Source organism: Equus quagga, chromosome 4 (genome assembly GCF_021613505.1).
Source record: "Equus quagga isolate Etosha38 chromosome 4, UCLA_HA_Equagga_1.0, whole genome shotgun sequence".
Lineage (NCBI taxonomy): Eukaryota > Metazoa > Chordata > Mammalia > Perissodactyla > Equidae > Equus > Equus quagga.
The window spans coordinates 96,200,898-96,212,901 of record NC_060270.1 but is presented as its reverse complement, the minus strand read 5'-3'; the positions used below and the strand labels follow the sequence as shown (position 1 = coordinate 96,212,901).

Genomic DNA, 12,004 nt, shown 5'->3' with positions numbered 1-12,004 from the left:
GTGACTTGTGATAGCTTTAACGTTGGATATTAAAGCAGTGTTGTTTGTCAATAATTTGATCTTATTCAAAGAACATTTTGCTTTCTTCCATCTTCTAAGGGAAATATTTACAATTAAAAACTTTTGTCACGTTCATCTACATTTTGGCCAAGGAAGAGAAAAACTTGATGTCAGTCTCTTTTGTTAAAAGTGTCTTAAGGTATTTTACATGGTACTTAGATGATTCTTGCAATATCTCTGTAAGCGAGGTAAGAGAATTGTATTTTTTTTCTTTTCTTTTCTTTTTTTTGTTGAGGAAGACTAGCCCTGAGCTAACATCCATGCCCATCTTCCTGTACTTTATATGTGGGACGCCTACCACAGCATGGCTTTTGCCAAGTGGTGCCATGTCCGCACCCAGGATCCGAACTGGTGAACCCTGGACCGCCGAGAAGTGGAACGTGAGAACTTAACTGCTGCGCCACCGGGCCGGCCCCAGAGAGTTGCATTTTATCCACGTTTCATGGATAGGAAATTGTAACGGTAAATTCACTGGCACATTCTCTTATTTATGTGTCTGATTAGTGATGATAATTAAATGGAGATCCTTTGATTCTCACTTTATGGCTCTCTCCTTGGATTATACAAACCTGTGTACTGATGATTGCCCATGTGAACCTTCTTTGGAGCACTCTTGGTATTTTCTAGAATTGCATTTGATTAATAGAACAAGTATAAGTTGTATGGTATTTTCAAATACTGTGGAAGTTTCAAATAATTTGGTATTTAATGTATTCTAATGAACCAGCAACAGAGGTGATCTTGAAATCACAGTATTCATTTCTAAAAGTCTAGTGAAAAATGGAGAAAGGCAGAATTATTAGAAGGAATTCACTAGTCTTTTCATTTCCATGACCCTTTAAGAAGTTCTAGAAAGGCACTGTTTGATACTGACTATGCTCTTTCATCCTTAATGCTCACCTCTGAATAACATGCAGACTCCAGAGAGCCAGATATTCAAGTGCATTGCCAGGATCCTGCAGAAAAAAAGTGTCAGGGCCTGCTTTGTGAAGGCTTTCCTACTGTCTAGTATAAAATAGTATTGGGACTTCCTCAAATAGAGTCCCCTGCTGGGACACACAGTTGGGAAGCAACTCATAGCACATCAGAGACAGGCCAGGCCCAAACATGAAATAGACGCTGTGGCTTTGTTATGAATATGCCAGACTTCAGGGTCAATGCTCCCATCAGGAGGGAACGCACACTGTTTTTCAAAGGAGCTCTAGGACATGCTGGGAAACCTAACACTCATGTGGGTGTTTTTCCCTCTTAACTTTAAATTCTGCTTAACAGAAAAACACTTAAAAACAAACAAAGAAAGCACATTTTAACACTGTGAAACTATTAAGCACTACTAACACTATTAAATTGGCAATGAATATATTAAGAGCGTCTAGTCAAACAAATGTGCTAAAAAAATACTATTTGGGCAGTAATTCATAAGAATAGGTTCTTTCCACTCTCAAATGACTGGGAAGTCATTTAAAGTAAGAGACAGTACAGAGTAGTTTGAGGCAGGATTATAGAGTGGTGAAGGGCCAAGTGTTAGAAACAAGACCAATGTTATAAGCCTCTCTCTTAATTGATAACTGTGTCCTTGATTCTCTATTTTCTCATCCTTAAAACAGGGATATAATATCATTCTATGATATTGTAGTCAATATCAAATAAGATAAAGTATGACAAATATTGAGCAAAGTGCTTACTTCCTAGGAAGGGACAACAATTATTAGCTACGTCTAAATCACTATTATTAACACGAATGTACTTGATAAACAGAAAAGTCCTGGTAAGGTAAGTGGCCTTAGAAATTTCAGTCTGGTGAAGAGAGTACTACTTTGAGCCAGTCGGATCTGGATCAGGAAGCCAGCTGCAGTCATTTCTAGCTGTATGATCATAGCACTGTACTAAGCCTCTCATGGCCTCAGTTGCTTCCTCTGTAAATAAGAGTAACACCTACTTCTGAGAGTTGCGGTGAACGTGAAATAAAGTCACACATGCCAAGTACCTATTGTAGTACTTGGCTAGTCCCTTTTGCCTTCATTGGAAACCTATGGCTATAATCTTTGTCTATCATTTCAGTTGGGCAGAACTGAAAAGATCAGACATTTCTCTTCCATGGCTCTTGTCTGACAATATGATATCTTAATTGTATTATCTATTAGCTTCAATATTATGAGCAAAGATACAGTTAAGAACAAACAAAATACACAATGACTGATTGGTATGGAGAGACAAATTTGACAACACCTGTGGTCAAACCACTGAAGAATGGATGATTTACAAAGTTGAGAAGAGACAGGAAAAATAATTGTAGGTTTGAGTACATAAAAATTATAATATCAGATCCTCAAAATATCTGTTACCAAAATAAGAAAAAAAAAGGCATTTGGAATAAAATACTATATTTATAACAAATATGAAAGATCCAGGGTTTTTATCTTTCATATAGTTTGTGCTCAGATAAATTGGTAATTAATATACTAAGGCCCTGATAAATAAATGGGAAGAAGAAGGAAAGACTTTGCAAAAGAGGAAATACAACTATTAAATAAACATAAAGCAAAATATTCAGAATTTTTATTAATCCAAGCATAGAGACTAAAATATTGAGATAGGCTTAATCACCTGTTAATTATTTTAAAAGTCAACAACAGTTACTGCTGGTGATGATGTCTCATAAAACTCTAAATTTCTAACATTGAATTTCCCCTAACTTTCAAATTTTCTGGATAAGGTAATATTCTTAACTGCTATTTTTACAGAAAATAATTGGATATTACATAAACAGGTTTGAAATAGTTGACAAAAATTCTCATACCAGAAAGAGATATATGGAACTCACAGATGCCGTGTACAACAATTAAATTTTTTTTTGAGAATTTTTTTTTCTGGAAACTGAAAGTTGCATGGATATTTGATCAGAATCTAAGAGAGAATCTATGCATTAGGCAGTAAAGGCATGCAGTGTTATATTTAAAAGTAAGTTGAAAAGATAAGATATCAGGGATGCAACTTTAGAAATAGGAAAAAGGGGCGAGTTTGTCAGAAAAGATAGATGATTGACAAAGTAATTATAATGTGATATTTTCCTAGCATTCTATCTATCTTTTGGAAAGCACTGTCACATATACTTCTCTCATCTAATCCCTTCAATGATTCTGCACAATGTATTTCATTTTTACAGCTGATGATATTGAGACTGAAAGAGGTTAAATGGCTTCCTTCTTCAAGTTCAGAGGCCAGTGAAGACTTCAGCTAGGGCTTGAACCTGAGTCCCCTGCCTAAAGGTTCTCTACTTTCCGTTATGTTGGCCTGGATGTAAACAGTATTAATATATGAGCCTCAGTGATAAAGTGTAAAGTGTTATTGTAGACTATAATAGAGATTTTGGAGAGAGGATGGGGTAGATAGAGAGTGAACACGTACAATTGAAGTTTTCTTAAGCCTATGCTTTGGGTCAAGCATTGCCTTCTCTTTATTCTAGAGCTTGCCATCCAAATAGTTAAATTTAAATTAATCTAAAGTAAACGAAATTAGAAAAGCAGTTCCCTAATCATTCTAGGTACATGCCAAGTGTTCAAGAGGCACAAATAGCTAGTAGCTACCATATTGAACAACGCAGAATTATAGAACATTTTCGTTATTGCAAAATATTCTGTTGAGCAATAAGTTTCCTCCAGCCTGGTACTTCTTTGTAGGGTGAAAACCCTCAATTCAGGGAACATAGGAAGTTATTTAATCATTTGAGAGCTTGGATTCTTTCTGTGGGGATGTTCTTGATCTTAGGGGACCATCTGTCTCATGCTCCAGAAGTTTGGGAATTATTTATGCACTTTCCAACAGTACTGTTAGGAGTGAAGTGCATACTTATCTAAGGTCTCTTTAAAGAGCCCTATCTCAGGAGATATACAAAGGTTGCTCATGGGAAATCCTACTCCTGCTGACTTAATTTCCCAAATAGTGGATCCTAACACATTTCCAATTTGGAGCAAAGTTGTACAGTACATGGAGTTTGTTTTTAGCAACAACCCAATATTGTTCTGAGTCTCTCTATTTTCCCACATTTCTAACCACAGTGTATTTGATTGGGGCCCTTAAAATATCCTCCCCTGGTCCTGGAGCCCTTCATTGGATCCTAGATAACTCTTCCCAAGCTCAAAATTTGTCCTGCCTCCTTTATCTCTCATCTGCCAACAAAATATTCCTTTCTAGAATTCTATTCTCTCCAGCTAATGGCATTAACTAGTTCTTGTCTGGGTAGTTAATGATTCATGGTGATGGCATAATAAGAATGCCCTAGAAACAAGAGTACTTGGGTTTTCTAGTGTGGGTGCAGAAGTGCAAGACTGCATCCTTGAAAGAACGAAAAGTGGAATAAGGAGACCTGGGTTTGCTTCTGCCTCCACCATTTATTCATTATGCGGCTAAAGGCATAGTACTCAACCATCTTGAGTTGGATTCTTCACATAAAAAATGGAGACAATAATACCTACAACACATGGTTTTTGTGAAGCTTAAATGGGATAATCGATTTGGCTCTAAATCCATTCTAACAATTTTTCACCATGATGTCACACTAATATCTGTGCCAGTTTTATTTTATTTCTTTGTGAAAGCATTGATGTCAGTTCAGGGCTGTTTTCTGCAGAAAAATTCAGATGTCCTTTAACACTGTCAGATGCTATTTGTTAGCTCAAAGATAAAAGAATGACAATAACAGCAACATAATGGTCTGTTAAAGTCTTTGTCAGCCCAGTCAACAAGCAAGAACTCATATCTGTGAGCTGTGGAGTATGAGTTAATTTGGTTTAAATTGTGCAATTTTACACCATGTGATTATGCAGTTTGCAAACAAAGTCTTTTGTGTTTTAAAAGCAGAAAATTTTAGATCTGAGGTTGATGTCACTACCTGACAAAGAATTTGTAAAGATCATAGTGGCAGGGTGCATAAAACTTTCCTTTAGAAACATATTCTATCATGTATTGGGTCATAACACTCTCAAAGGAGAGAGAAAATCATGTGTATTTGGAGCTGTATTCATATTTCCAAGCCACTAAGGTGCCACTCAAAAACACGGAAATGCTCTGTCTATAAATAGACAAGTGACAGAATCATGCATCTTCTGAAAATGCAAAATGTTCTTCTCAGGGGCTCAATTAGGCATGGGAACAACAGTGTGAGCAACTCCCTTCCCAAGCTTGAATAGCTCATAAAATTTTTTTCAAAGTATTTTCATAATCTATTATTTCATTTCAAGCAGCCAAAACCCCTAGGAGGACTCTTGTCCCTTTCTAATTATACCAGTAATTATGAGTGAACTTGTTTTATTGTACACAATGTTGTAGCCATGGTTTGGGATAACATATTCAAGATTGCCTAGAACTTCTAAGACCTCATCATATGTAAAGTGCATTCAAGTCAGAATGCTGTTTGAAAGATGCGACAAAAAGCGGGCTAGGGAAGGGCATGGCTGTAGTTTGTTGATTGGTAAATTTCAAAGGTTAGGAATGAATACTTAAAAGACATTTTTTAAAAAATGAAACCTCTCATATTCTAATGTATAAGACCTATGAGATCACATTCTATTTGTACCTGCTTCGTAATAAAGTTGCCTGTTTATCTGCCTACTGATTTGAAAATTTCTTGGAGTCAAGCAAAGTGTTACTTACCATTTTATTTCCAGGTCCCAAGAAAGTGCCTAATACAATATTAAAACCACTTTCTGAAGATGAATGAATTTATGAATGAGTAAATGTATGTATTTCCTGATATCAGTCAATTCCGCCCCCCCAAAAAATAGTTCTAATCATCTGAGGCAGATAACGTCTCTTTAATATAGTACTTCTTAAAGATCATTTCACTCATCTTTCTCTAAATCTCTGAATATTCTCCAAACCTCTGGTATCTTTTGAGAGGACTGGATGAAGCTGGATATAGTATGCCAGGTCCTGATGCCCCATATAGTTAGCTCCACATGGCAGGCTTGTGGTAGAGTTAAAATGATCCCAGACTTAAAACCCAGATCAGCTTTAGTTTGTATTCTGATAACTTATTCACTGTCTCTGATCCTCAACTTCCTTGTTCTGCAAAATGGGGATGGCAAATTCATACTAAATGTGGCAACCTGCAAAGCACTTGGCACATAGTAGATGCTGGAGACATAGTAATAAATGCAGTCTGCTCAACTCAGGCCAATTAAAAATGTGCTCCATAAAAAGAAAGAAAATGTTTTAAATATCTTTAAAAAACCCCTTAGAATTATAACTTGCATACATATATATATAACATGTATATATATATGCATAGACTCTTAATTATATAATATACTTTACTGTACATACATACAACTATATAGAATTGTATAAACCAGGAGTTGGTAAACGTTTCCATAAAGGGCCAGATAGTAAATATTTTAGGTTTTGTGGGACATATGATCTCTGTTGCAGTTATTCAGCTCTGCTATTGTAGCATTAAAGCAGCCCTAAATAATGCATAAACAAATGAGCATGGCTATGTTGTAGTAAAACTTTATTTATGGACATTAAAATATAGATTCCATAGAACTTTCATGTGTCATAAAGTATTACTTTTTATTTTTTCTGCCAGTCATTTAGGAATGTAAAAAACATTCTTAGCTCACAGGCCATTAAAAAAACCAGACAGCAGCCTGGATTTGTCCCACAGCTGCAGTTTACCAACCTCTGGTACAAACCAAGCCATGTGTACTGAAATTTATCGGTGATTTAGGAAATTTTCAAGATTAATGTTTACTATACAATTTTTCTTCCTTATGTACTGACTTAATAACTCAACCACCTTTGAGAGGTGAATTAACTCTTTTGTTATTAGCATCTTTGAATTGCCTTAGCATTCAACCCTTATTAGATCTCATTTTCTCTACATCTACTCTCTCTCGGTGAGCTCATCCGGTGTTCTGACCTGAAAATCATCTACAAGGTGATGGCTCCCCAATTTATGTCTCCAGCCTGAACTTTTTTCCTGAACTCTAGACTCATATTTCAAAAACCCTATCCAACATCTCCACCTGATGGATAAAGTTCATCTCAAACTTAACATGTCCAGAACTAAACTCACGATCTTCTTCCTAAGCTTGTTTTTCTTATAGTCTTTTTATCCCAATTTATGGCAACTCCTCTTTCTATTTGTTCAGGCAAAACTGAGTCATCCTTGATTCTTTTCTTTCCTTTACAACACATATCCATTCCATCTATAAATACTCTTGGCTCTATCTTCAAAATATATCTGGAATATAATCATTTCATGTCATCTCTAGCGTTACCATTATTATGACCTCTCCCTTGAATTATTGCGTTAGGCTCCCAGCTGGTCCCATTGTTCCCCACCTCCCTACCCCTGATCATCTACAGTCTACTCTCAATACATGATTCAGAGTGGTCTGTTATAATCTAAGTTAGATCATGTCACTCCTGTGGTCACAACCTTCCGATGGCTCTACTGCACTCAGAGAAAATGCCAGTCTTTACTGTGTCCTACATAACTCACCCATATTCCCCATTTCCTCCACTCCTCACTCAATCTACCTGACCTCATCTTCCTCAATTCTTGATGTTGTTTGCTTCTGTACTTTAAGCAAGACAGTCACACCTCTGGCCAGAATAGTCTACCTAATGCTTGTAACAAAGGTTTTTGTTCAAATGTTACTTTCTCAATGAGGCTGATTATTGATCTATTTCATACTATGTCCCACACCTCCAATACCAGCTCTTTCCTGCTTTATTTTTCTCCATCACATTGTCACCATTTGACAAATACTGCACATTTTAACTATTTAAATCACCCTATAAGAAAGTAATCTCCATGAAAGCACAGATTTTTATCTGCTTCATTCACCATGGTTCTCCCTAACAGTGAAGAATGGTTTCTGGCAAAGCAGAAATTCAAAATGGATTTGTTGAATAATGGAACATATTTTGGTACTGGGATTGTGAGTGATCTTTACTTCTCTTTTCTTTGTGCATGTCTATATTTCCTGTTAAAAAGAAAAAAAAGTAGAACAGACTTTACAAGAGACATAAATGTTGGGCGCTGGCTTTGGTAATGTCATATATATGTGAACTTGGGTAAGTTCAAAAGTCTATGACCTGAATTTTTATCTGTATAACTAAAATAAGATAAAAAGACATCTATGATTTATACGTATATATATATATACGCATATACATATATATGCGTATATATATATATACAAATTATATGATAAAGTAAAAAGATACTCTAGACTGCCTAACTTATGTATTATTGTGAGGATAAAATATGATAAATGTTTTTGAAGATATTGTGTACACTATTAAATGCTGTTCAACATGAGATCATTACAAAGAAGGATTACTATATATTTTTCTCTAATCATTTTAGGATAAGTGATAGACTCAATTACATTCACATATTTGTTTTTGTTCCATAGACTCTATAATCTGAATTTAATATAGGACTAGTTTTGAATCTAGATTCAAGTTGATGAATAGTGATTTTTTTCTCCAGCTATGGAAGAGGAAAAGGAAGAGAAGACTTGAAAAAAATTCAATTTTACCATCAACATCAATACAGTACATCAGGTGACACAGGAACAATGAAAGAAATGAATCAAAAAGCTATTATTAAATTGAAATCATTAAGGACGCAGTGTCAAGTGGCATTAAGAGCCATATAATTTCATGTACTGCATTTGAAGAATACATGTGTATTACATGGATGAGGAGGGATGAGAAGAGATGAAGGGGTTCAAGGAGGATTAGTGGAGTTGCAAGCAGACGATGGGGGCTGAGGGAACCTCAGTCTCCTAACCAAGTTAGAAAGTTGGGACAATGGAGATCTGCTAAGAGACAGGCAATAGGAAGAACAATGCCACGCTGTCTGGCTTAGGAAGTGTCAACAGGTTCTATTACTTCAAAGCCATAAACGACATTCCAATTCTTTCAATGTCTGTCATTTGAAGACAGAAATAAGATAGCTGCTTTTAAAATCAGTTTGTAGAATATCACCTAGTGTACCTGCAAAATATTCCTGTGATAAACAAATATGAAATATGTTCACAAGGCGTGTATTGCAACTCAAAGTATATTTTATCTACCAATAAACCCCTAGCAGATTGAACATAAAAATTCCCCCCAGCCATTGGAAAACAAACCATCAATCCACGAAACTCTGGTGTACACAGAAAGAAGGCTCAGATACCAAAAATGATTATCCAAGTAGAGCTTTTACTACAAAAAGGGGTTCAAATCATTCCTCGAAAATCAGAATTTAAATCAGTAATTGGCAAAACCTAATCGTTTGATATCCATTGTCACTAAAGCGGATATCCATTTCTGTATGTGAACTAAACACAATTCAAAGCTAAAACTTTCCCCAAAACCTCAGAGCAAATGTTAATCCTTATTTTCATTTAATTATTTGTAATCAAACATGTCTGTATAAGAACATCTACATTACGGGGGAAAACTCTGCAATTTCATTCCAAATAATGATTATATTTCAAACATCCTATTTGGCTAACATACTTTTTGACTTATTAATGGACGGGGGAAGTACTGAACTACATCAGAACATTTTAATGCCAGCCTAAAATAAATTTATTATTTCATTGAGTCATTGCAAATAAATCTTGTCAATTATCCAAACTTCCTCCAAATTAAGACAAACAAATTATGCAACAGTATCACCTCTGTTAAAGAATAAGGCAAGCCTGAAAGCCTGGAAAAGCCATCATATATAGAAGATACGGAAGATAACTATAGCTGTATGAACTACAGGTTAGTTACTCTTGGTTTTGAAACCTCTTGTATTAATACAAACTATGAGAAAGCTACACTAGTATAATGTGTTTGAAAATGAGGATCAGAGTATAAGTTAAATGACAGCAGGTTCTGTGCCTGGTTTTGCCCATGACTGAATGCCTTACATGTAGTAACTGCTCAGTAAATATGTGTCTCATAAATGAACCAATAAATTATTTTCACAACCATCTTATCTTTGGTCCAATTCCTTTACTCCTGAAGTGCATTACGTACTCCGGCTTAGTCTTTAAAAGCATCATATTTAATACCAGTTTGTGTTAATCATGTCTCCTTACTTTCCGTATTCTGATGCTTTGGCAGCTGGGCCCTTACTAAACCCTGGATGGACTGATCCTCTCAGGGTTAGCTACTTCCTAGAGATAGTAAACAATTTACCAGGGAATGTGCCTGTCAAATGCAAACCAAACAAGACAGAGCCCACACCTCCAACCACCTCTTCTATGGGGCTCTCACACTCCAGGCCACTATCCACTTGTGCTAATAACCGTAGGGCCACATACCAGACACCTAGGGACAGACACTATATACTAGAGCCTCCTATCTCCAATGAGAGACCTTTCACCTATGAAGTTGGCAAAGATTTTTAAATTGGTCACTCTGAGTATAATTTGGTCCAATCTTTCTACAAGGTACTTTGGATAGTCCTTAAACCAGTACAGCAATAATGAACTAAACTTGTGATAGGAAAAAGACCCACACAGCTAGCGAAAATGCCTAATGGAATAGAGTGATGTTAATAATAACGTATTTATATATATAATATGCAATATATGGAAATGTATAATACATTGTTCAAAGAAAATATTAAAAAGTATAATTTCACATTTATAACAAAATGTGTGTTTGGTTATTCATATAACAATGGTTGCCAGGTTAAACACGAAAATGCTGAATGAGTATCACTATGTGGTGAGTTTATGGATGTCTTAAAATGTCTTATTTTCAATTTTAAATATTTTAAAAATAGAGAAATTAAACTATGTACCCACAATGTAGGTATAACAAATTCAAATGTTTACCATATTCAGATCTCTTTCTTTTTAAAAAACAAAACTTTACAAGCACAGTTAAAGTTCTACTTACCCCTCTTCCTTCCTTTCCTTCCCATATATGGAAGCAATTATCTTCCATAAATACTTTTCTGAAAGGTTTCTACAGAGAATATATATTATCTTGTAATTAGGAAAACCATACTAAATTTATCTGGTGTGGTATTGCAATGTCTCTTCATGCTGAACTAATGATAACCCACATCACTATTTTATATTTTAAAATGGTAGCAGTTCCTCTTAAGCCTTGGCCATAACTTGAAATGACATTGTGTGGGGCCTGGCACTCCACCAGGGCCAGGCATTCCACAAATCCTTTGATATGGATACACATATTTTGCCACAGAGAAATATTTTAACCATTTAAAATTTTTGTTAATTTATTACTAATTAGAGATGGTATATTTGCAACATTGCTCTGACTATGATTTTTTTTTGCTTAGATGTCTTATAGAACATCGAACCAGAGAAGAACTTTAATACCCTGAAACAATTAGGAGTCTTGCCCCAGAGATTTACCCAGTTAGGAATATCAAAAGGTTCTTGCAGCAAGAAGTCCCACCACAGAGGAGTGCTCAGTTGACTGGAAGTAATTTCACTGTAGCATCCCTTAATAATAAATATTGGGACATTAAAATTTTAAACAACTGAATGTCAATTTATAATTACTACCAGGGGCTTTTAATCAGAAAATAAATTTGATCATTCTGAAACTAATGTTATAATTATATTGAAAAAGACTTGTGGTTTTATTAAGTTTGCTTAGACCAAGGAAATTGTCCATGATCTCTGAATTCTAAATTCAATTCTAAAAGCATCCTTTAATATAAACACGCTTTAAATAAAGTGTTCCACATATAGAATAACTTTGTATTCCCTTCGGGCTTGATGGGAGAGCTTCTACAAGTGAAATAAACCCAATTGATGATTTGAAATTTAAATTGACCCCTGAGGTCTCGCAAATGAGCTGGGAGCCAAGAATATCCTTGATTAGAATGCAGCAGTTATCACTGATGTACATAGTCTCTAATTGACCGGATTGGCATAGCTTTCTGGTTTTCCTGATGGTCCTT

General features: G+C 35.4%; 1 protein-coding gene across 3 annotated transcripts in view; it reads right to left on the bottom strand.

The window, feature by feature from the left end:
* GALNT13 (polypeptide N-acetylgalactosaminyltransferase 13) overlaps nt 1–12,004 on the bottom strand; it is a 465,368-nt gene that overhangs the window by 100,503 nt on the left and 352,861 nt on the right. The gene's annotated exons all lie outside the window — the stretch shown is intronic.